The sequence below is a fragment of the Synchiropus splendidus genome, chromosome 2, assembly GCF_027744825.2.
Source record: "Synchiropus splendidus isolate RoL2022-P1 chromosome 2, RoL_Sspl_1.0, whole genome shotgun sequence".
Classification (NCBI taxonomy): Eukaryota; Metazoa; Chordata; class Actinopteri; order Syngnathiformes; family Callionymidae; genus Synchiropus; species Synchiropus splendidus.
In genome coordinates, this window is record NC_071335.1 from 14,509,051 (window position 1) to 14,536,518 (window position 27,468).

General features: G+C 42.1%; 1 protein-coding gene across 2 annotated transcripts in view; it reads left to right on the forward strand.

Moving 5' to 3' along the window:
* The window catches only part of LOC128754737 (zeta-sarcoglycan-like), a 263,859-nt gene that overhangs the window by 67,499 nt on the left and 168,892 nt on the right, over positions 1-27,468 (forward strand). For both annotated transcript variants that reach the window (XM_053857566.1, XM_053857567.1), the window contains exon 3: positions 11,521-11,623. The gene's annotated coding sequence lies outside the window, so the exon portion shown is untranslated. The remainder of the gene's footprint in view (positions 1-11,520; positions 11,624-27,468) is intronic.

The window sequence follows — 27,468 nt, forward strand, 5'->3', positions numbered from 1 at the left end:
GGACTGCGTATAAATTAACGCGCACAAACATGCTTCATCTTGCATATAATTGCTCTCAAGTGGACCCACGCATCTTCCATCATGGGTTCTACGGCGCTGATGTGTGTATATCTGTCTGGGCTCGCTGTGTGCGCGTGTATCTGGGGAGGAGTGACATTTCCATGTGTCACGTTCAAGCGCTTGTTTGATCTTCCCTCTTTCATCTTCTCTGCAAAGAAAACTGACGTCGCCGGCTCTTCCTCTCGACTCTTCTCTCCCGCCATTTTAAGACATGATTGTAGCTGATCCCTCCGCATGGGTGTGTTTGTGTGTATGTAATAAACAAGTGTGTCCTCTCAACCTTGGGGCGAAAGAGAGTAAAGGGTACATTGCCTTCTTGCTCATTCACATTGCATTAGTGAAGGATATGATTCTGTTTATGTTCAGTACACGGTCTGTGGTCGCTTCTTTAGCATGTTGTGTCAAGTGTGTGTGTGTGTGTGTGTGTGTGTGTGTGTGTAACACCCTCTTCTACTGGCTTCCTGTCAGTGGATGCATCATTGATTTCTCAAGAAAAAAAAAAAAAAAAAAACATCATACAAAAACACATCTACAAAGCAAGTCTGAGAGACGCTACTTAGTTTCTGACCTTAGAATCTTTTAGTACAATATGCAACTCCACATAAATTGGTGAACTAGAACATTCATTTGTAGTCGCTAAAGATGAGCGTTTTTACTCTTGATATTTTGGCAGGAGCACTTATTCAACACATTTGAAGTTTCTAATGAAATAAAGAAGTACCTGTGAGTCCTGAAATTGTTGTTTCAAACAAATTCTCAAGGGTGCTTTGGCACACTGTGATCTTAAAGTTAGTCTTCCAATGGACTGGTATTTCAATGGAGTAAAATGGTTCCCTTCCCACATGACTTTCTCAAAGTCGCTACCTCAATGGACAATATGCACGGGGTGCTTCTGGGGTTAAATTAGCTTCCTTCCGGATTAATGTGTCGCAACTCCCCGTACGTCAACATGTAGTTAAAAGGGTAAAAAGTATTCTCATTGATGCACATTTTTGCTACAGTTCAATAAATGGCGTTGATTTTTATCCCCAATAGCCTGTAATAAAGTCGACACGTCAGCCGATCATGACGCGAACGTCACCATCATCTATTGCTAATATATATAACGTTTTGTGCGTGCTCGAAAGTGCCATCGAATTCTTCATTTGAAGTTTAATTTCTTTTATTATTTATTGGTTTATTAACATTTGAATGCAACTGTCGTCGCACATCAGGCAGAGACAAGTGCGCTCAGAAGGCAGATTTGGGAACATGTTGATACATTAGGTTTTCAGCTGAAGCACAGTTAGCCTTCCGCGTAGTCAGCGTGTCCTGTCAAGGAAAGACTGAGGAAAGACTGAAAGACTGAGGTCACTTGGTATATATAGCACCTTGCAAAATCCACTTAGGCTTAAATGTGTATGATCCAGACCACCCACATTTTGTACTTCCTATCTCCAACCCTGCTGGTCATCTTGCACTGCAGACGACTGACAGCAACGCCAACACTGGATTTGAAAACAGTCGCCTTGGAAGTGAAACTATGCTGGACGAGTTCACAAGTTGACACGAGAACACTTCCGTCTACCTCCAACATGAACCCAGCTCTCTATGCGTTTTTAGAATGTGCTCCTTTTCCGAGGGCTAATGTAGTGAGACGTCTTAAGAAGTATAATTAGATCAAACGCATTTAAAACAAGGACTTATTTATGGTTACTGATACCAACACAGAATGGTTAGAGCAATTATTATAATCTCATCCCACTCTTAGAAAAACTCATTTTCCGCATCTTTATCTGATTGCAAAAATGCATTCCGTCTTAATCAGATTTGGGTGGGAAGTGTTCGTGCCCATAATAGATGTTGTTTTATCCCTCCCGACTTTTGCAGCATTGAAACTATCCAAGGCTCATAACACTGCGTTCCTGTCAGTGTTTTAAATATGGACACAGAACACCAGATGTTTCCCCCGTAACAACTAAATTGACAGCAGTAAGTCTCTATTGTGCACCTCCCAGGCATTTTTACTATTCTACTTTGCTCATCCAAACATATTTCTAACAAGCTGTGCACTGCTAGCAGTCTTCATGACTGCTTTTCTCTTTCTTCCTCTAGTCACATCCTCTTCTCCCAGTCCCCTGTAAGCCAGTTATTACATCCGGACCACCATCAGTCCTCTCATTCGCTTCCCTCCCTTGGGTGTCGGTTTGTCAGCCAGTCCTCATTTTACTCTTCAATCTCTTTTACTACCTTCTGTGGACAGACTAATGAGTGACTCCTGTCTTTGGAATGGAGAGAGAAACTTTTCAAGAATGGTCAGCTCACGTCTGTAAAGGCTGTGTTTTGGTTCAAGGTCGCTGTGCGACACCAGCAAATAACCATCCTTTTGGCCCCGCTGATCTGGTAAAAAGGAGTTAAATGAAAAGCTAAAATGTTGTTTAAACCAACGAGAATGTCATGATGATTCCAGATGAAAGAGTGGCTCATCAATGCGCACACGTATACACGGCCATGCCGGCTCACATAAGCAGAGATTAAGTCGCAGGCAGAATGTTTGTCACACACAACAAAAACCTCTTACTCATACCATCAATCAGCCTCCCCGGTGTAATACGCACACGCACATACATAACCATCACTCACTCTAGGGAATGTGCCGGCATCTCATTGATGCTCATTCTCTCATGACAATGTTGCAAAGTCTTCCGAACACCTCTCAGACGGATTGGCTTGTCGTCTTCATGACAGCTGATTATGGATTTAAAGTGCAGCCCCTGGCGTCTGTAGAGAGCATAAGCCTGACAATAAAAGAGTCATACACGTATATTGCCCCCCCCTCCATTTACCTTGCCCTACAAAGGTGGGCTCTCTCTTTCAGAGAGGTTGAAGATGACAAAACAAAGGGAGTACCTGTTGCACTGAAGATGTCGCGGGCAGATTTATATTTGGTGCTGGTGGATTGATCGTGAGCTCTTTCCCACAGCGCAGACAGACAGATGACAAGTGGCTGAACTGTTGTCGCGGTAATGCAGTCGCAGTCGGCGCAACCTGTAATGCTGAAACGGAGGAAAAACAGAGGACAGCTTAGTCAAAGCCGTGCGAGCTGTCTTCCTCGCCTGCCACCTGGCTTTAAGAGGTCTCCATCAAACAGCAACCACGATATATGCGGCTGCTACATTGAGTTGAGACTAACTTGAAGCCATATTGGACTTTTACTTTCTATCACATGAAAATATCCATTCCTCCTGGTCCAACTTTGTGGGCCCCTTTTCCCAACTTTCGATGGGACTGAAATTTCCCATGGCCGCTCCACAACACTTCGTAAACAATTTGGCAGTATGCTTCAGGTCATTGTCCATTTGGAAGACCAATTTTCGCCCAAGCTTTAACCTTCTGGTTGATGGCTAGAGATGGCCATTCAATCCTTCCACATAATGTTGTTTCCTCATGATGCCATCTGTTTTGCCCAGTGCACCAGTCCCTCCTGCAGCAAAACTACCCCTCACCATCACACTGTCACGACCGTTCATCACACAGGATGGAATTCTGAGGCAGTTCAGTGACAAATTTTGTCAGGACTTTGTTGCTATGTGCATTTGTAAGCTGTATTCAGGCTGTTGTATGTTGCTCTCGAAGAAATGGACTCTTCTTGCTGTGTGGCCTGAAGGACTTTCTTTGTGGATGATGCCATTATCTCACTAGCTTCAGCAGACATCTTCACAACTCCTTTTGTTCTTAGGTAGATACAGCATACATACTTTGTATGGAATCTTTCCTCTTTCTCGCCAGTATTTATGGCACTTGTATAACTGTTTGAATAATGAAAGCGGCACCATCAGACATCTGGAAATTGTACTCAAGGTTGAAGCAGACCTGTGCATGGCCACAATTTCTTTTGTCTTTCTGATGGTAGCACACAAAGAAGCCTGCAGAACTGCCTGCAACCGCGTGTTGTTGCAGACTTTTAATCTGTGCACACCTCCACATGAGGGCTGGGATGATGCGCGACAAATCCTCCACTCATTGTCAAAAAATATGATGCTACCGGACCTTTGGTGTTCAACCTTCAACCGTGGTTTCAGTTCATTTATTATCCCAGTATCACATTGGTTAATTATTGTATTTACTCTTTTTATGCGTATACACAAAGATGTTTATGTGCCATAACTAGGTGCAAGTGCACATGAAAGAAAACAGTTGGAGTTAAATTGCAATGTGCAGGAACGAGTTCTTGCAGTAAAAGTTTAAGAATAAATTGTTTCAGTGATACGCTACGCACAGACACAGGCTGCACAAGAAAACCATTACGACCAATATCCAGTTCATTTTGGTGTGACAATCTCAGGGGATGGACAGTGAGAAGCTCCATATATGTTAGCCTTATGTGGCTAACTTTTTTTAGCATCATCTACGTGGGTCCTTGAACGAGTTCGTGTTACATAATGCCTCAAATTATTGTTTGACTTGGGTCTGAAAACACATGTGTGCTGCATATATTGTGCGTGTTTTTGACTGGTTGCTCTGTTGAGTATGGTCATATTTGTGATTCCTGATGATTCCTCAGCGGCAAGCATGAAACAAGGTTTGTGGTTGACTGGTGTTCTTGCTCTATTGTGAAGGGAGAGCGCAAAAGTGACGTAGATCACTGTCGTGCGTGATGAGGGGGGTGAATTTTGTGATGTTAATATCTTGAATATTGCCGAGTTAGGTGACCACACTCGCTTTACCCCATAGTAAAGGGGAATCTACATTGCCTATGACAGTCCTCAAATAGTGGGGCGGAGTGTGGAGCGATGCCAGTGGGGGCGCATGTGACCTTGGAAGATACTTTTTTACCGTACTAGAATAAAGTCTTAATAGCACATCCATTCATTCATTTTATTTTCCGGCAAATTGATGCACTTTAAATCTTTTCTGTTACAGACAAAGCAGCATTAAAGTTAAGTTGATCTATATTACTTTCTTTTTTCTTTTCTCTAATGTTATAAGAATACAATGTTATGTAGAGGTGTAATGATTTTATGGGCAAATGAGAGTATTTACACAGGCGGCGGAAAGTTGGGGGGTGCCAAATGTTTACTTCTTCCTGGTGGGGGCACGACAGAAAATAATTGAGAAGCACTGGCCTACAGTCAGAGCAGACGAAAAACACATTTTTTTTCTTTCCTATTAAAATACCGACTTTATCGACCTGGGGAAAATGACGTTGGTCAGCGTGGTAAATTTTGGTGACAGTAAACTTTCGATTTATCACTCAGGCTTACCTCACAGTTACGTATTTTTGGGGAAAATGTAACACAAAAATGCCGAGACAATGTCTCTCATTTCTCATGTATTTATTTATATTCATTAGTAACATTTTAGTGCCTCTGCAAGTGTGTGTCTTTATATTGAAACATGACCCGTGCTCAAATGAGGGAATGAACAATGCTGCAATTGTTGAGACCAAATTGGAAATCTTAATTACATTGTCGCCGAGCGAGGGTTCATATTAGTCGCCTCATGATTATGGTCCCTCACTGACAGACCTTTGGACATACCGACACACTGAGGCCAAAACAAACCACGTGTTCTCCACCGTGGAAGATATCGGCTTCACTGACTCTCATTTAATCTCTTTGGAAAGCAAAGAGATTGACACTATCTCAGCCACTTCAAAGTGTGTGTGGGGGGCACTCAGTGACATGCTGTGCTAATCCCAGCGTTGGATGTTAACAATCCCTAAGGTTGTATTGAATAGAGTTCCCAAACTGCTTGGTATAAGAGAGCATGAGAATCAAATCTGTCCCCAGGGCTGGACACTGGAGTTTGTGAGCGCAGGATTTTCTTTTTTTTATTTTCTTACCCATTTTGCAGATGAGCCGCAAATTAAACAAGAAAATAGCCCACTGGCCACATCCCCCTCTATTTAGTTTGAAAAAGTAGCGTCATGCTAAAGCAATATTTTAGGCAAAATAAATCCGGAATGAGGACCGAAAACGGCAAAGTCGTGAAGAACAAGTGAGGAGACGGATGAATACAAATGACAGTCCTGTTTGCTCTTGAGCGCTCGCTCCTACCACAAGTGGGTGACGTGATGGGAAGCAGATGAAAGAGAACTCAAAGAAGGAAGGATCTTTTCTTTTACTTTTTTCAACAGTTGAGGAGCTGAATGGGAGCAGGGGCCGCCGACACAGTGTGTGATGTCTAGTTTCGTGAGCGAAGCCCTCTTGACTTAATGCACTTGACTGCTTGCAGAGGTGACTTCAGAGTCCATTTATTTTTGCTGTGAGCGCTGCTTTCCGGCCTCACCATCTTTCTCTAATCTGTCTCGGCTGACAGTGCTTTGCTACTTCACAAAGTTGCTGAGAGTTGACAACAATCCATTTTCTATTTTGGGAGTGAATCAGAATTTCTTGGACAACTGGACAGCTGATACACTTTATTGGTTCTTTTCTCAGCATTGTTACCAATTTATTTGACATGTCTGCTGCATCCTCCCTGAGTCAGCTCCAAAAAAAGAGAGAGGGATGGAAGTTGAAAGAGATTGCCTGTGACTTGATGTGCTCTTTTTGGTTTTCAGCATAAGCATTTATTTGATCTGTGCATTCTGTATTTATACCCTGAACCATAGCAGAAGACATGCTTGTGTGGCAAGACAAGAAATGCAGTGAATAGCACAGGAAGCGACTCAAACTTAGAGAGAAGTCTAAATGATAGATCAATAAATGTGGAATAAAAGTCTTTATAAACTAAATCCCTATCCCAACCAGTGAAAAAGGAATTTGGAGTGATGGGATCTTTTCATAACTTGTCATAACTGTCAGTTTATAGGTCAGAGTGTGCTTGCCAAACAAACTGCAGCCAAACTGTTTTTCTGCTGAATGTAATCTGTTACAAACTGTTCTATTTTATGGTGTTTGAGGACAGTCAGTCAGGCTGAAACAGTGGATGAAAGTTGCCAGTTATCCACTTTACCACACGCCTATCTTGGGTCTGTGCTTGAGAGCTTTGTTGGGGAACAGTTTGAGGACTAAGAGTGAACCCATCCCCTTGACTTCTACTTAAGATGGTGCGTCACCAAGATGTAATGACACAGATGAGTCAATAATATTGTATCTGTCATCATTTTGGGTTTGTCTGAATGTTTGGATTTCTTGTACGTATATATGTGTGCGAGCTAGTGATGGTGCTTACTTGGGTTTGGCGCCCCCTGTTAAGTCATTTGAAGTCGCTGAGGGGAGAAAAGGTGACGCATGTGTCACGTGTTAGCAAGCTTCAGTCACTTTGGAACCGGAAAAGAAAGGGCTTGAGCCATGTTGGAGCTGAAAGAAAGAGCTAGTTTAACTTCTCCTTAGTTTTGGTTTTGATGGCGAAATGGTATGTCGCTGTTTTCTTGTATTTTATTAGAGTATATTTAGTATTTTAGAGTAGTTTTTCACCGAACATCCGTGTCCACGGCTACATGGCATGAGAAATGGTCGATACGTCAAGTCAATCTGAACCGCAACAAAACTTTGGGAGCAGTTAAAAATATTATTTGAGTGTTTTATTGAAATGAATTAAGACTTGCAAAAGTAGGTTCTTAAAAAAAACATTGGGAAAACATTTACCTCTTCATTCTGAACTTTCTAAATACTTACATTGTAAATATAAAATGGTGTCAGGCGCACACACACACGGTACATACACCTACTATCACAATACCTGCAATGCTTCTGAAACCCGGAGGCTCAGATGTGGGCCATGAACTCCACAGAAGATGCCTGCAGAACCGAGATAAATCATGTAGTTGTTTCCACTCGTCGGGCAGCTCCGACTTTGGCTGCCAAATAGAACACCTACTGAGCGACTCACTAGGTAAGTTTAATGAGAAATTCAAGCTGCTGAAAAGGTTTATTGGCTGCCATTTGTGGATAAAACAAAACGTCTGCCTTTTAAAAATATAAAAGTTATTGTCAAGCCGACGCCTGGCGGGAGGACAATGAAGAAGAAAATGCTCGGTATCCTGTCTAGAAACAGAAAATGCCGACATTGCTGTGATTTATTAACGGAGTCCACTGTACGGTTCTGGACTTTTCATTTTTTGAAATGATCCATGTCCAAGTCAAATTCAAGTCATTTCAGAATCTCTTTGTTCTCTGTGTGAAGTAAACAGGTCAAAGCACAAATTAACATAGTTCTGTATGTCGCCTAAATCCGTCTCCATGCTCTATAAGCAGCTCCACTGCAGTCCTCTGCTGCTCTGCAACTCAAACAGCCGTATTTCCCCACAGGTTATACCTGCTGCAATGGCTTCCTTGGACATAGTTTATATAAGAGTCTCCAGCTCAAAGGCAGCTCAGAATCATACAGTTGTGTTTTACGCATCTGCACTTTGACTTGTGTGCACTTTTGGCTGTTATTTTCTTCCTTGTCACCACCGATCTGTTTAGTCTTTCCATGTCAGGTGGCCTCTCCGTCCACGATGAGAGCATCTGCTTGCAGATCTGCTCCTGGAGATGTTGCGAGAGAAAACATTAAATCATCTGGATCTGGCCATATGCTCCTCCCATTGGGTCCAACTTCCTGCACTGACTGCAACAGATGTCAAGAGCATATGCCACTGAGAATCCAAACAAATTGTTCCATTTGGATGTGATTATGAAATCAAACAGATCTAATTTATCAATTACATTTTCTTCCAAGAAGATCAATTTGTGATCACTCCAGCTCCGAACCAAGATGAGGCTGTGCTCCGTGGGGGTTCCACGATCACCAGGGCCATCACCAATGCAGCGGCCACCTCTAGCTGTGTGCTAGGGACCTGGGTGTCAGTCCTGACTCTTCTGGTTTGAAGCTATGCTTTTACCATGACCCCTCACTCACGCCACTGACTGCGCCACTTATCGGCAAACCCAAGGCATGAGGGCCAAATCTGGCCTGTTAGGATTTTTGGTAGCCCGCAACTTTTAACTTTTAAAATGTTATCATATCTGAATTATGTTTCATACTGATCCACTACAAAACAGGTGGATTTTGTGACTCACTAAATTCCCAGTGTTCCAGGTTTGATGTGGAACGGCCTGTTATTTGGAACTAGAACTCTATTTCTAAGTTTCCAACAGGGGATGCAGAAGGAAGGAACTTAGATGAAAGTGAATACATAGTATGTAAATAAATGAAAACAAAAATAAATACAAATAACATCTGACTTCTGACCTGCTCGACTTACGTCCACCCATACTTAGGACCATGGCCAGCAGATGCTTATTTATTTGTTTATTTTTATTCAGTGTCTGGCACCGCAGCATGTAGCACCCTGGCAAAGCGTATGACAGTTACAGCAGCACAGTATCCCAGCATCTCACTCTCACACAGCCATCTACCACTGCAGTAGCACCTATAACCCTCGTGTCGGCTATTTTCAATGGCATTCGACTTACGTCCACTCTGACTTACGACCGGTTGGTCGGAACCGATCCCGGCCGTAAATCGGACGTTACTTGTAAAGACATAAATAAAAACGAAAATATCAGGGCTTATACCACAGGTGTCCAAGCTGCTCCTCTAAAGCAACCCCAGACTGACGTCAATCGATTACACTCCTGAGACACCTGGTTGAAAGTGTCCACTTCACTGTTTGGAACAAAAATCTGCACCCGCTGCTGCCCTCTGTGGAACAGTTTCGACCCCCTTGCTCAGACTCTTACGGAGCTTTCCTCTCCGCTATTCACCCTTCACTGTTCAGCCTCGCACCTCTTCACTCCAGGTTGTGTGTCGTTTCCTCTACTCAAAGGCAGCATTGACACACCTGGTTTGTCGTCCACAAAGACTTGCCTTGCAATGAAATGATAAGACACTGCACTCCTGAGCCCGGACACAAATTCATGCCGAACACGTGCCTACTCTGACTTGATGTTTTGCGCTTGATCAAGTTATTTCTCAGTCAAGCTGAAACTGTAGACAAGAAGTTATGACTGACCTCCGCCATAGCAACAGAATAATACATTCCACAACCCGAGTAAAAGTAAGAGAGTGTGTCTAGTTGTTGAAAATGTTTCAAGGGATGTACTGTATTAGTTATGTGTGTTGTCACAACGGAATAAAACAAGAGGCCTATCATGTGACACAAAAAAGTGTGTGTGAGAGGAAGAGGGGAAGATTTGAATAGGGGAAAGATAATGGGTGAAGAAGTGGTGTTGTCACCAAAAGGCCCCGCTCTTATGGCCAGTAAGCAGTGATGGGTACGTGAGGTTTCATGAAACAATGTCGTGATTTTCAAAGGCCACCAGATGGCGCCGTATACTGTAAATTGTTTGGACTTGAAGAACTAATGCAATGCAACCTCAATACTGCAATGCTGTTTCATGATACCTCATCTACAATAACTTCTATATACTGTTTAAGAACGGTGGCAACTAGTTTTCATTGAGTTCAACCCCTCTGGATGAAATAGATACACTGTTGCATTGTAGTACAGAAAGATTCCGTGGTCATTGTCATCGTCCTGTTCCTTTCAGACGTTTCCAACTCGTGTTCTTTGAGCTTGACAGAGGTTTGGCGCACCACCTGGAGGCAATGTGACAATCACACCGTTTTTTTTTTTTTTTTATCCTGCTCTCTTTTCTGTTCAGCCTACATCTGCCTCAATTTCCTTTGGACTTGCGAGTAACTTCCCCCTCCCCTTGTTTTGGAGTTAACCCCATCGTTTTCGGGTTATTCGTTGCCTGTGGATTATTGTGCCTATTGTGTGAGTGCTAGAATAAACTTTTGACTGAGACTCTGTTGATTCGTGTTTGGATCCGCGGTTTCCAGCAGATCATATTGGAATATGACCACTTGGTCGCGCATCAATTATTGGAACATGCTCTTATAGCTACTCTCTTGCTTCAGTGGAGCAGAACTGACAATCACAAATGTGCTTAACGCAGTTCTTCACACACTAAGTTGGACAAAATGTCAACCTCTGCTAATAACTCCCCTTGTAAAGCGCCCCTTATACATTGAAAAGAAACCTTACAAACACAATAAAATATTTTATTATTACTATTTACATCACAGCAAGACAGACAATGTACTGGGAAATGATAAGAAAGGTAACATATATAAAAGCTCTTGCATTACATTTACCATGTGCAGCATGTTTTAAAATATATAATTCTTCCATAGTGTCTTTCAATCTTCCATAGTCTCACTCATAGTGAGAAAAATAAATGCGCAATTGAGGATAGCTTTTGCTTGTAGGATGCGGCGACCGTCGTCAGCTACCAGCGAGATGAGACAATCCGTTTTGGATCCGAAATTGGCGAGTCGATATCGGTCTGGCGTGAAACGTCAGTGGGAATTTTTGTTTGTTCGAACTTAATTTTCCCCGTATAAAAGTTGTTATACGCCGTACATGATTTGAAATTGTAAAAAAAAAAATATATAACGGGGGAAAACGTATAAGTTGACCGACTTCCCTGTGTGGTGTTTGGGAGCATGGGATGCTAACAAAAACTCTTTTTTTTCTCCCTGCAGAACACATTTCTAAGGAAAAAGGGTAATGAAGGAGGACGGCAGAAATCGAAATCGGCCTAAAGTTCTCTGTGCAGTGCTTTACTGAAGCTACATCAAGTCAGAGGTGAGTCCTTGATGTCTTCGTCTCGCATTCGATGAGGGATCCGTGTTTGTTCTCCAATTGCAGGGTCACATTCCATACACCATACTCGTGCCAGAAGGTGTTATTAGAGTGCAAAAGTGGTAAAGTCAGGTTGTGAATTATGGGATGTATTGTATTAGCAATGTGTGTTGTCACAAAGGAATACAACAAGAGGCCTGTCACATGACACATGGACAAAAAAAAAAAGGGTATTGTGTATGTTGTGTGTGAGTGGACTCAGAAGAAGGGTTTCAGAATTAAGTGAGAAGATTTGAATAGGGGAAAGATAATGGATGAAAAAAACAGTGTTGTAAATCACGCCGACACACATACACACGAGCGCTATGCATTTAGTTCGACCTTGAGTGCGGCTGCTGCCAGCTGCCTCTCGTGAGCATGTTGTGTATTGTCCTGTCTCTCCTCTTGCTGCTGAAAAGCGATGCTTATCTCCTCAACAGCAGATAAATGAGAGCACACGAGAGATAGACACGGAGAGGGAGAAAAGAGGGCAGTGTTGAGGAAAAGTAAGACGGATAGGGAAAAAAAAAAAGTGAGAAAGAAGAGACCTGATATCGTAGCTGGCGAGCCGCAGATTAAACGGAAAAGAGACGCGTTGAATAATAGATTATATACCCAAATAAAAGCAATATTGCTGATGAGTCTGCCCTACATTTGCCAAAGAACAGTCACATCCAATGAGGAAGAAGTGTCTTCTTTTGGGCTGAAAAAAGTTTCGGATTTCTTAATAATGACAAGCGTCTGAGGCTCTGTATTGAAGTATACTTTATTCATTAGCATTTTTTTTCTTAAACATCCGGCGCAACTGCAGACTAATTTAAGCAATGTCAGTATCATATGGACTGTTATTTAATGAATTTTATTGAAGACTCTTCAGATCCGCGTTTTATTGGCTTTAAAAAAACGCTGTTTGAGAAAGGGAAGCTTTGATTGTGGATGTTTTTAGATAAGAGTTTGGCCTGTTAGCTGAATTCCTTGGATCTCTGTGCGTCGTAAACAGGACACACTATTCAGAGTTACAGAAAGCATTGGATTTTCTGAGCCAAACATGCGCAACCACACACACGTACCACTATCTTTAAGGGAACATTTCATTGACTATCATCCTTTCCCCAGCCTCTCACCCGAAACCTAACCAACCAAACAAATGGCTGACCTTAACCAGAACGCATTAGCAACCTTAAACCCAGTTGTCATGACCTAGTTATTTTGAAGTTTTAATCCTCAAATAGAGCCTTAAACCAAGTACACACACATATATAACACACAGGTAGATGCCCATTCAGCAACGTCTGTAAATTCCTTACAGCTGGAAGCGGACTATTGCACAGAAGAGAAATAAAACAGAAATCATAAACTAAACTCTTTGAAAATCATTTGGAAATGTGGTGTAAAGTACTGCACTGTGGATGACTATGAACCCTGGAGCGCCGGCAGAATTAGTCACAAAAAAAAAAAAAGCGTTGCCAACACTTCAGTAAGGAAAGTCACTACCCTAAAAGTCACTCAGAAGGCTGTCAATTCTCACCCAAATTTGAGGTGTCACACTCACCCTCGCAACACTTCCCATTTCTCGCACATTTCTAGGCAAGTGCTTGGTCACTGCAGGGGGCAAAAAAAATATGAGCGTGACGTAAGAGTCAAGCACATGCGCAGAATCACGAAGTAGCTCTTTTCTATTGGTAGAAAAAAACAATAAAAAGACAGAACATGGTTCTGTGTTTTTTGCATTTTTGCGTGGGGCCGCGCTGGTGTAGATGGTGGTGCAATGATTGCATCCAGCCGTATGGGCAACAGCCTCTGTCAACAAAGAAAAAAAAAACACGAGAAAGAAGTATATCATGCGCGGAAATATTTCAGAAGTGCTAACTTGGAAACACTCTTTCAAAGATGCATGCTGTCTCCATCACTCATTACCTAGGAAATATGGAAACCTGACAGTTCCTCTGTGTATCTCGCACCATGCAGTTGGCCTTCTGGATTGAAAAAAAACAAAAAAAAAACAACAAACATAAAAAAAAAAAAAAATAGAAATGATTGAATCCCCCCGACTGTGTCTGCCCTTCCTCTGTCCCTGTGTGGCTTATATGAACGAGCCGTGGCGTTGTAGCTTTGGTTATATTTATCAGTGCCAGACAGATAACACAGCTGTGTTTTTTCCCCAGAAGATGCCACATTAATTCACAATCTTTTACTTTAAAGTCAGCGTGCCCTTGACAAAAGACATACATAGACTATGCAGTGTAATTTGTGAGATATTTCCCTTTCCTCGGTGGGAATTCTGCCAAGTGAAATGACCATCTGGATCCCCTGTATTGACCCCAGCGCTATCAATGATGATTTAAATGCTCAAAAATATATGAATTATATCGTTAAAATACCAGTGGTGGGCCGTGCATTTCACACCTATGCCTTCAGTCATGTCCAAGCTAGTTTGGTTAAAAAATAAATAAATATTATAATGCCATCATTTATGACATCACAACTGAAGAACAGCAATGAAAACATATCTGCCCATGAAAATCCATATACCATACATTCCAGACTATAGAGCGCACCTGAATATTAGCCTCACCCACCAAATTTCAGAAGGAAAATAGACTTGTTCAAACATTAGCTGCACTGGTGTATAAGATGCAAGTGCAGTAGTGCGGTCAGTAGTGCAGCTGCCTTAAAATGCAAGAGGATCGCTTCTAAACTAGTTTTGAAAACGGGGTCCAGCATGGAGACTGAGTCATGAAACAAATGGGGCAATGTTGTGAGCTTGAATCATGAACTCCTCACGTCTTTTATTGACATTCAAGCGCCCAAAATGAACTGTTTTCGCATGCGTCTCCGAGGATCTCCGACACCACAGCTGGTCTCAGCTGCTGCTTCTCATCTCCAGTCATCCAGGAGATCGGTTCTGTTGGTGGAGCTACGGACATACGGGCGAAAACAGCGCATTTTGAGCCCATTGGTTTGATGTGGCAAGGCTCGATATTGACGCCGTAAACATATATATATATATATATATATATATATATATATATATATATATAAAAGTAGTGGCTTATTGTCTGCAGGGTTCAGACAGTTAAAAAAAAAGGACTCCAGAAAGTCCGGTATCCTGGATGTGGCACAAGCAAGCAAACTGAAGACAATATGAAGAACACTTTTCTGTGAATAAATTATATGTGGGCAACATAGTTAATCCTAATTATGCTCATGATTTATGGTTATGCTTGTTTATATCAAATATTTGTCATAACCATTCCACACCGATTTAGTCTTTCATTTCATTGTCTTGTTTTCACTGGTTCATGATCACAACTCCATTTGTTTTGCTAGTCATTGTAGTCAATCAGCTTCAAACAAAACCATGGCAGTGCATTTTTGATCACCACATCATTTGCATCAAGTCAGACCCTCCACACAAAAGTTTTTTTTTTTTCTTTTTGTTTACTTTTTGTACTTCAAAATGATATAAATAGGATCTGTGTCATGTATCCATTTGTGAGCGCGTGCTAAATCCTTCCTGCCTCTTTCACGCTGCGCGCATAAAGCAAGCACAAACAGTGTGTCGTACAGTCAGTCATCGAAACAATATTTGCCAAATGGTGTCGGATTGTATCTTAAATGTACTTAAATGATTGTTTTCTCAAGACTCTGGAGCAGATGTGTGCGTTGCTGTCGACTCTGTTGTAACAGAGCGTCACTCACCAAAGAGAGATGATCTCGCCGCAGTGTCTTTGTTAAAGAAACACCAGAGCGTGAGATTCTTTCGCCCCGTACCATCAGGAGATGCGTGATGTTGACCTCTGGCATTGCTATTCAGCGTGCAGGGCTTTTTCTTGAATGTTTGGAAAAACATGGGCAGTGCGGAGGCTTCCCTGATTGTAATGATGTGATCATGATCTCTGCTCTCAACTGAGGTGATTGCAATCTAACACACAGGACTGAGGCCACAACGTATCAGCTGGGTGTTTTCTGATTCAGAAGCCTCAACTGCGTGTTCCCACCCGCAGGTGCAAGGATGAGCTTTGGTGGCGACCAAAAACACTCAGAGTCAAGCCCTTTTTAAACGTGAAAATCAGCCCAGAGCATCTTCACGCAGGGTAATAGCACATGATATTTCATATATATATATATATATATATATATATATATATATATATATATATATATATATATATATATATATATATATATATGACATGCAGGATGAAGTTCCAGCCCTGTAGGATCGGCATGCGTGTGCTCCTGTGGTGTCCAAATACCACCCACATCAAGTCTATTAATAAAAAAAAAGTGACTCATTCGAACGCCAACACTGACACAGTGACTCATAAATATATTCCAGCAGCAAGATGTTTTGAATTTCGAAAACTTTTTTTACACATTTTTCATCAGTCCAGTGGCAAGCGATGTCTAAAAAAAAAAAAAAAAAGGATTGTGTAATGGGTTGACAAGTCACAAGTGACACCAAACTGGACTTAGTTTGCTAACTTTAATGTGTTAGTGAGAGCACAAGTCCCAGTCCAGGGTTGTCTCAGCTTTAATCTAACTGTTTCAGACTGGAGTGTCCCTCCTGAGTCCATGGAAGATCCTTAAATTGTTCCTCACTGGACTCACTGTCCTGTTGCTTGACTGAATAATGGAGGTGATGCTTTTTTGTCTATTATTTCAGTCAAAATTCCAATGAATGTTGGAATGGTACAGTTGGCGTGGCAGCAAAAAAAGAGCTGGTGGTGTTTAAAGGTGGTGAAATACAATAATGTCATTTTTATTTTCATTCACAACACCCTTTCGCTGGTCTCTGGACGTCAGGAGGCCAGTCACGGCAAAAGTGGCTTGGGTGAGGAGGGTAGGAAACAGCTCACCTGGGTGCAGACAAGTTTTGGAGTGTTTTATCACCTCTCACAATGGTTCACTGTGAGTGTTCCCAGGCAGCTGGAACTTCAGGGCTCCAGGTTTGAGAGCATTAGCTATGTGGTCTCTGTGCAGCTGGCACCAAAGTTCATCGTAGCCAGTAGTCTGACTCATTTCCAGGGGTGATTGGAATTTGCATCGTCTCCCTTTGTTGTCAGTTCTGTCTATGAGCAGACTTTTTTTTTTTGGCGTGTCATGGAGGAGGGTTTTGGGAATGGTGCCATTTTTTCTTACTATTCCAGAAGATGTGGTCCTGTCAGCCATTTTGCTTTGCTGTAACTAAGCAAAGACAACACCCATCATGAGAATGACTTCCTATTTACACACGAAGGCAAACCTCTCAGTCCAGTACTTTTGTGCTGTGCTGTCATGAGCTTTGGGTGGTGACCAAAACAGAAAGATTAAGGGTACAAGCCGCTGAAATGAGGTGAGGAGCTTGGTCATCCGGGAGGGGTTGAAAATAAAGCCGCCTCGCTTCCACACTTGGGAATATATATATATATATATATATATATATATATATAAATGGTACAAGAATATCCATACATACAATTAAACAACAAAATATTGTTTGTTTTGCATCAGTTTGACAATAGAACAGTAAATCACGATGGTGTCTATATTTTATATCACCTCATTTAAACTAAAGCTCTTTTCATGTCTTGACAATATTTGTATAAGAATTTCACTTTTATAAGAATTTCAAGAACATTCAGAGTAGTGGAAACCCTGGTCATTGTGTAGTGAAAAACCTCCCTGAACAAAAGCAAACAGATGCTTTTGTTTGCTTTTGTTCAGGGATTCCTCCATGTTTGTTGTTGTTGTTATCATCCCAGCTGCCACGCTCCACAACTGAGTTCCACGACTGAGTTTCTGTGATCAACATAAGCACACGATTGAGCAACAATACACATGACAACAGGCAATGATCCAATCGTGTCTCCCTCCCTTCCTCCCGACGACACACACACACACACACACACACACACACACACTCACACAGTTGTGCACATAACCACTCATGGTGACACTGACTCATGGAGATTAGAGGAGAATAATAATCCTATTATCCTTTTGTCTTTCACACATGTCTCTATTAAAACGTGATTAGAAGTGAATGGCCAAACTGCGGCTATGAATGTGTTGATTCCTGCATTAAAGTGAGAGCGAACCGTCGCAATATTGTTTTTTTTTCTTCTTTTTTTTCTGGTTTGCATGACACTTGCATGATAAATGACTAGAAGAGTATATTATTCATGATCATTAAGATATTGATGGTGAGTTAACTCGAGTGTTTTAGTGGGATGGAAGCCCTTGTTAATGCTTCAGTGTCCGTGGACGGATGTATGGCGCCCATTATGTCCATTAGAGTCAATGCAAAATCAATACGTGTCATGGTCTTTTTATGTGGGGTTTTGAAAGGATGTAATTGCATCACGCCGATATCTCTCTGGCATGTCTCATTCTCCACCTGTCCTTCCTGCAGTCGCCACATTTTCTGGAATTCTTCATAGTCACATGAACCTCGTGGACGTTTAGTCCCATTTGGATATAAGTAAAGGGAACATAAAGATGTCAAGACTTGACTAAAGATCCCAAAAATCTGGCAGACCAAGTCAACAAACAAGTGATAGAGGCCTGGTTTTGGCCCCTGGAAGAATAAAATACACAGGAAGTATAAGGAAATCTCGCTCAGGGAGCCGGAAGAACGCAATGAATGAGAATGACTTAAGATCTCGGTTCAAGAGCCGGCTGAAGGAAAAGAACAAAATAAAGAGTATTATTGACTGGTAACTGATCATTTTTCAGAGCATCTCAGCTTCATGGTGCGTACACACTTGTTCGATCGATCTCTTGATCCCATGCGCTACCTTTCCTTCGCGTCTCCAGCAACCTGGATTCAACATTCCACTCTTCTACAACACCACAGTTTTGGATATAGAAGAGCAGATTTTCATTTCTGGCTGCAGAGCTGCCCAGTGAAGTCTGAGGGAGCCAACAGGTGATGAGGCCATCAGTCCAAAGACCCTCTCCACCCAAGGTGTGATGAGAAGTCCATACAAATTATGATCGCAGCCGGTGACAAGGTCCAACTGCTCAGCAAAAGATTCACATCCGTTTGTACCGCTTTATTCTTCTCAAATCGTAGGTATCAGTGCAGTGGCTCAATGCAAAACAGCCATCTACATCTGGATGGAATGAAAAAGGGCTCAGCCGCCGTGTTATGTTCAGCTGCTACATTTCTCCACCACGGTTCATAATAAATTTTATAATGCATATTATATTGAAACAACAAGGCTGTGTTAAATAAATCGTACCGTTGGTTTCAAAACCAAATAACCAGAGTTGACATTGAGGCCTCACTGTGGGCAAAGTCTGAACATCTCATGCCGATACATCGCTGTCAGATGAAGGCTTTCAAAGACAGTTCACCGATTACAGATGAGATGCAAGCCAATTAATTCATGTGTTTTATACAGTCGTGCGCGGTAGCAGCCTTTGACTCCTCTTTGCAGGGGTTAGGGAAACAATGCCGTAGAGAAGGCAACTTTTGCATTATTGATATCTTATTTTTCAGCGCAAACATGTTGGGGTGAATAAGTCATATTGATCCGGTGAAGACGATGGATTAAGTCTTTGACAAATGAAACATCCGTTGGGCTGCTTCCTTATCTTGGAGTCAGACAGCAAATATGAGGCTGCTGCGTAAATATTTGGCAGCTTGGAGAGGAATGCTGCTGCAGTTGTCATGGTAACTGACCCGTATGGGGTGTTGGAAACTAGATTCCATATTTAGTATTCTGAGTCCTTGTTTTTACTTTCACTTTTGACCTGCTGCAGTGGGTGAGTAGGAATTAATGCCAGCAATAACTACCACTACTTGTCACGACCCGCATCGATATGAAGGAATTTTTGCTGATATTTTGGTTGTGACAGATTTTAAATTACTTTTCAAGTCTTTTTTACCGTGTACTTGTTAATTCACCATGGACATTGATTTGTTCATGTCTCCTGAGGTTCTGTGCCTATGGGACCAGTGGAGAGACCCAATAGACAGAAGATAAATGTGTGTGTTTTTTTGTTTTGTTTTACAAATACATGGAGTAAAAAAAAGCTCATTGATGTCCGTTCCTGTAGTTCTTTGTCTTTCACATGTTTTAGGCAACAAAAGAAGCAGTTATCAGCCCTATTGGAGGTGAGAGCCAGTTAAGTACAATATATGGCAGTATGACTCTTGTAAGATCTGAAGCTAACCTACGGGTGGAGTGTGGATACACAAAAAAAGTACTGCGGGTGGCATAAAGTCGCCCAAGCAACGGTACATTTTCTTTCAGCGAAAAAATATACCAAGCTGTACTGTACCTCATTCGGGTACAACTGTATGCCCAAAAAAATATACAAAGTTGAATCGCAAATACTGTATATACATATATTTTTAAATATTCAAATACAATACCCATTTAATTTGAATGTTATTCATGAAGCATTCCTAGTACTTTCATCTGGCTTATTTTTTCATGAACTTATGACTTATATGTTAGCCAGATACTGCACTAGACTAGAAGCAAGTTAACAATACCTTCTCAAATATTAATTCTTCAGACATGGACTCATAATTTCAAGCATTTTTCTCTACTATAGGTGTGTTATTATCATAAAATCTGGACAAACTTTCTTGCAGTGCAACCTCTAAGCCACAAAATACAACTCTCAAAGAAATGAACTTCGATTCTTGGAGCTATTTTCGGAACATGCTTCCATCTCATTGTCCCTTCCAGAAACTTGGTTTCCTCACTCAGGTTTCATTGTCTTTGTTTTGAAACATTCTCTGCCACCGCGTCTCTAAGATGTAAACACACACACAGTGGACAGTATTTCTGCCTTTGGACATACAACCCATCCAGGTACAGTCCTAAAATTCTTCTCTCTACATTTCAGATTTAGTTTACTAGAGTGGCTATGATGCTAAATCCAAACGTAGGAATGAGATCCTACCAAACATTTTGGCTTGTGCTCAGAGCACTTGCACTTTCATCCTTCCATACACACGCATTGCAAAGTAAGGAGTGAAACTGTACTTAAGTTTTTTTTAAAACTGTGTGATCTCTCTAGGCTGGAATGGATATCAAAACTTATTATTTTTTTAAATGCTCCCTGGCTCTTAAATTATGACCCACTTCTTCTCTTTCAGCTCTGTTTAGACTGATGTGAAGTTTCCATTAACAATTGATGATTTATGTAAGAGAGAAAACTTGTATTCATTTGCATATTTTGACACGTTTGAGGGGATATTCAACATCGGCTTCTTACTTCAGGAAAAGGGAACGGCTGTGTTGTGTCAGAATCTATTACAAACAAACCTCTTATTTGCCTACTCAGCTTAAGTTCTTGGTGTATTCGGCAATGATATAGCGCAGCAGTCACGAGCATGTTATTTGTCGATCCGCTCATTCCCAATTACTCTAAAGACCGGGATGCAAATGGGAATTTTTATTTTTATTTTTTTAAGGTGGAGCGCCACGAAGTCAGTGTACAATTTCTCAACTTTATTGTTGGATAACCTGGCCTTCAACTAGTGCTCTTGTGTGTCACTGGTTTGTGCTAAAACGCCACTGGGGAACATGATATCATGAATATTGTACAACAAAGGCCTACCTGATGAGCATTACTCTTACACTATGAAACTGTTTTAGGTCTGGAATGCCAGCCAGGATAAAGCGACTAATTTACATTAGCTGCGCACCAAATATTCTGAACCGAATATATTCAGCCAGTTATTGAGAAGAAGAATCTGTCTCCAAGTCTGAAGGAGGATTCCACTCCTCAACCTCCTCCTCTAACTCTGTTAAGCTTTAGTTTCTTTTTTAGGAGACATCCTCTAAATCCGAATTACTACGGAATACAAATGCAGCGTCTGGCTGATGTGACCCGAACAGAACAAATCTCAAGTATGCTGACAACATACACTGACAGTTATGGATGCTCAGCCTCAATCTATCCTGGTCACCATCAGTTTGGATGACAGCAACATGTGCCTATTTTTTTTGTTATTTATTTACCTTTATTTTACAAGTAACATCCGACTTACGAGCTGCTCGACTCACGTCCACCCGTACTTACAACCTCAGCTAGCAGATGCTTTTTTTTTTTTTTTTTTATTCAGTGCCTGGCACCGCAGCACGTAGCAGCGTACGACAGTTACGGTAGCACAGTATCCCAGTATCTCACTCTCACACAGCGATCTACCACTACAGTAGCACCTATAGTCCTCAGGTCGGCTATTTTGAATAGCATTCGACTTACATCCACTCTGACTAAGACCGGTTCCCGGTTGTAAGTCGGATGTTACTTGTATAGATGTATTGTGGCAGGCGATGGTGTAAGGAAGGTGTCTTATGAAGGGGGGGCGCATAAGGGCACCATGAATCTGAGGGGGTCATGCGCCCCCTATCCATTTAAAGACCAACTTTTCAATGCCATTGTTTTGCAGCACAGGTTTGTTGTGTTAGTCAGGGGACTCAGAGGTTCTCCCAGTTGGCCGGTCAGCTGTTGGTCTCCTCTTCAAAGCCGACTGTCATATGATATTTCCTCATGACCTTTACACAACAGATACGCTTTCCACTTTCATACTGCTGGTGCATGGGCTTGATTGACAGACAACATTGCAGCGGCTTGCAACAGAGACCACGTCCTGAGATAACACCTATTTGTTTTGGCCTCCTGGTCCCTGCAGCTTTAGATCCTGTCGAGCAGCTGGACGTTAATAGGGGAAGTTTAAATGTGAAGAGAAGATATGGCTCTGGTGGTGCTTCGCCTGGATTGGTGTTAACATGCTGGCAAGTTTGTGCCAGCAAAGCAGGCACTCAGTGTGGGAACTCGGTTGGGGGGGTAAGTGAAGCCCTACCTTTTAATGGAAAATATAACAAGATGAACCTGACTTCATAGTGTAATTCATAGGGATTCACTGATACTGGTATCAGGAATTGGGCTTGAGTACTTGTACTCATAGAATGGCCACCGATACCACTTTACGGTATTTTTTTTTATGAGAGTTTATGACAATTCTGTAAATTTGGTGTTTGTACTCCAGTGAAACTTGTGACTGAAAAACATCTTGTGATGGTAAAAACCCAAAGTAACCATGTGTAATGCTATAAGTATTCAGTATCAGTGAGTACCTAAATGCCAGTACTTGTACACTACTTATTTAGGAAAAGAAAATAAGAAAACATCATTCTGACAAATATCCGAACGAAGCACATTCAATGAAAAGTATCACTAGGAAGGGAAGTCCTTTTTTTTTTTTTTTTTGTTTATTAATTTCATCGCTGAATATTGCCACTGTAGTGAAAGGGAGTTGGTGACAAATGGTGGCTCATTGGTGATTTCATTGATATGAAGTGTGACATTCAAACACCAACCCTCCATACTGATGAAGCCTCTCTGAAAGGTCTTTCCTAGTGGACACCACCGAGATCCTCTCACCAATTCACTTGCCTCACTCCAGCTCCGCTGATCAATAGCCAATAAAGGCTGATCAATAGAGCTTACGTAGCAATCTACAACTGGGAGGCACTTGTGCATACCATTAGTGTAAGAGGTGGGAGGATGCCTGAAGAAGATGTCCAGCCGAAGAAGAGCTGAAAAATAAAAGATCTGCTACCAGTTCTAAGATCTGCAGGTCACTTCTTACTTACCCAAAAAGAAAAAAAAATGTGCGGCCGATGCTGTAAATAGACCTTGACTAAAGGTGATCAATGCGGCTGGTTGAGGAGAGCGACCAGGCTTTTGAAGTTGCAGACACTGCCCGCATCTGATTGATTCTTTTAATGAACACGAACGCTAGTTTTCACTTGGCAAGTTGTTGCGTAATTATTGTGCCAATTAAGGCGGACCATCCTCAAATCAATGACACTTTGTGGGAAGCCCCATTTTCTGGCCTTCAAAGACCCATGAAACCAATATCACATTTCCATTCATCAAAACATGCTTCTCCATCGTCGCTCCTCATTGACACTGTATTCTACCGGTATCTTGCCCCTTTTGTCCTGATGTACGAACAGTGACAAGACATGCTTCTGTATTTGGTAGAAGGTAAATCCATATCTGACTCATGGCCAAGACACCGTGCGGAGCAACAACCAGTGACAAAACATCAATTCATGAAGTAGCCACAGCCTGAAGGTGCGGTCTGATAGTATTAGTTTGTGATCTTCAGCTGTCGGCCAGGGAGAAGGAAGCTGTGGCTGTAGTCCGGTCAGCGGGTTATACGCTTCTCGGGGCGTCGAGTCGGGCGCAGAAGGAGTGGGATGCTAGCTTGGGTTTATTCCACATCAGCTTAACATCGTCTCATCGCTTGGCATCGCATAGCATCGCATTCTTCAAAGTACAAACACATTAGGTTCCTTGTACCAGATACACATCATCACGCGAGTCCAGGCTGAGTCGCCGAGACAAGAGCTTCTGGGAGCTCCAGACAAAACAGACATTCCTGTCTTCTCTCCAAGGTAGGAATCTCTGGTGTATTTGGAATACAGAGTGGGTGGATATCTGTTCAACATTCCATTGGTACTGAGGAACGTCAAATATTCTATAACATGGCCATTGACATGTCAAACTGCAGTGGTCTTAGACTGTGGCCAGCAATAGAATTAGGGATACCCTGTGGGTAATAACTCACTCGCAGCTCTCACACCTCATGTCCCGTAATGCACTGCAGCAGTTTTGTCCATCTTAAACCATGTCATTTGCTGTCATGTACTACAGTAAATGTTCAACAGAATTCACATCTTGAGCAGGCAGCATGGTCCCTGATATGGTTCCTTTGGTCACCTTACATTTATTCTTGGCGATGGTCTTCCTAGGAACAGCGTCAATCCAGTCGGATTTTCAATAACCATTCAGACCACATGATGAAAGCGAAAAAAAAGGGAGCTTTTTTCAGGGGTTAACAAAGAGCCCTGGGATAGTTTTGATCCATGGATGAGAATAGAATCGTTTGACCACGGGACCAGAGGATCATGGAGCCAAATCTCTCGTGAAAAAAATGGCGCTGTTTATTACCTGTCTGTAACGGTGAATGTGGAATTAAGGAAACCCATTCCCTCATAAAAGACGGGTCAATCTGTAGGAGTAAGTGAAGTAATAAAATTGTTGTGTACCCCTATGTGTATTAATACTTCCGTGGTAGTCCAATGTTGATGACATTGAAAATGGAGAAAATAGAAAGCTATTACTCTCAGCAGATAACGTTTCTCGCGGGAATAGGAGGTGTCCATTTGAAGAGGCTTCCCATCGCCGCTTGGTATATTGGGTGTGTTTGTGTGTTAGTGAACCTCGCCACAAACAGATTTCCAAAGTGTGTGTGAACATGTGTGTGAGTCGTATGTGTGTAATTGGGATGACAGGGTTGGCTGGGAGCCGATGTCACCGTCTGTGTGTGCCAGACTTGTTAGAGTGTTCTTTTCCGGGCTGAATTTAATGAGGTTGGATTGAAAATCGAGTCCGATGTTTTTGTATACATGTATTGGCCAGGAAGAAAACGGCTTATACGCCATTAATTTGCCTGTGTTTGCCCTTTCATGTCACATTATGATTGAAAATGCAGACTTGGCAGAGTCACTGTGCAGCCCATTGTTTCCTGTTGGAGATTTTCACCTTGGCACCTTTCTGCACTTTCAGTTTAATGAGTGAGCTTATGAGCGTTTATTGTCCAGACAGATAGATGAGGTTTCGTGAAACAGTGCCCTGATTCTCAGAGGCCAACAGATGGCACTGTCTGCTGCAAAAGGTTTGGACTTGAACAACCATTTCAATGAAACCTCACATCATTTCTAAACCAAGAGCGCCATCTAGTGGCCTCTGAAGATCAGGACACTGGTTCACCAACCCGCCAATGCTGTTTCGTGATACCTCATGTACCCATCGCTAATGGATAGATCGATACGGTAGGTAGACACAGTAGATAGATCGACCTCTCTTGTCGCTATTTCTATTCTCCAAGTCCATTCCCCTCATTTGGTGGTCAAACATTTCCTTTGTCTTTTCCTGTTCTTTATCTTTAGGGAGAATTAATTCCTCTTTTCACTCCATCCAGAAGTAAATCTTCCTGAAATCTGAGCAACATTTTTTTCTCCTCAGCTTCCTCCTTTTCATCTCCGGTGCTCAATTCACCGCCATCCTACTTGAAGTCTCTGACTTCATCCTATAGACCAATGGCCTGCGGTCTGTCTCCTGGAACCACTTTGCAGTCACCTTTCTCTTTCACATTTGCTCCTCTGTGCATGATGTGATCTACTCCATTCCTCCCTGTGCTCTTGTCTTTGTGAGCTACTGGAAATCAGAGCCATCTCCAGGAAAACCTACCCACCTATCCTTTCAGCTAGCCTAGTAAGCCCCAGAATTCCACCCCTTGCTCTAACCTATGTCACGACTCCATCGACCTCTGACTCACTCTTCACCTCCACATTATCACCCACCCAAGCATCCCTCGCCTTACTTCCCTTCTTCTTTGTTTCCCTGCACAGATACTATTCCATCCTTCCTTCTCTGCATCAGCTCTCCTCTGCCTTGGACTCCTCTGCCTTGGACTCCTTTCCTTGGACGTTGGATTCAGGGACCGCGACGGTCCCTGAATCCAACGTCACTACTCTCCCATCGGTGCCCTTTATTTCCTCCCCCAACTTTTCTTCTCCAGCTTCTGACCTATTGGCCATTGAGTGGCCAATTTAGAATAATGGCAACAACAGCTTGTTTTTGTCCCTGTGAGGAAACCAGTGTGATTGAAAAGGGCAAAGCAAGCGAAGGGAGAGCTGCAAGTCCGCACGGTATCGACGGATATTCGCTCATCAGAATCTTAACTGATTTTGATTCTCTTCTTGCTCATTTCACCACTCGCTCCGCTGCAGCGGAAATGTCTGGATTGTGCTAAATGCTTAAAATATAGAGAGACACTGCAGCAGAAAATGAGGTGTTAAATGCTAGAGTTGCTGTTCAGACTGCTGTAATGTCAAACTGCATTTTCTCTGCTCACATTCTGTCTCGTCACGCTTTCCCCAAATATAGCAGAAGGAGAGCGCTACCAGAAATGACTTGCAGCCAAGGAGAATAAAAAGTCTCTAAAGCATCCTCCTATTGCTGCCAGTTTCTGTCCCCATCAGCGATTTCTTCTGCGTGTCCGTCTTTCCCTCTTGCTGTATCGTTGCTCTCCATCTTTGCCTTTTTCTTGTCCCTCCCACCTGGCATATTCTCCCTCCATCTTCCTCTTTCACTCTTATCCACCTTCTGCTTCTGAATCATTGATGACTGCCTTGTCATGATCCGCGTGGATGTGAGCTGGGCTCTGAATGATTATTCCGTCTTACTGTGTTCACTTGATCTCCCACTTGCTGCTGAATACTGCAGGCAAACTCCACTTCTTACAGAGCCCGTCATCAAATATTCATTTAAAGGCTTGCATAAATGGTGCTGGTATACATTTACATATTTATGTTTGGACTTTCCCGCAGTGTCATTTGTTCTGTTGAGTTGTTCACTGGACGGAATCGTAGTAACTGTACTTGTTCTAGTTAATTGTCGAAGGTAGGAACTGCAAAGTTTACTTTTGTACTTGAGGACTTTATTGTACTATTTTATTCAACGCATCATCTCCATTTTTTTCCTGAAACAGAACATATGGAATCGTTGAAAACATTCTAATAAGAACCCGGTATCCGCACTTGCCGTTGCGGCAGGTGGCAAAATAAACAAACTAAAAGTCAGGTGTATTTTGTTTTGTATTTTATGTGTTGAATTATTGGGTTCTCCATTTGTGAACAAATGAAAATGAATTTATTGTGGATGTTCTGTAGGTCCATTTGGGTTTACGAGTGCTAAAAATTTCTGTTCCGCGACTGGGA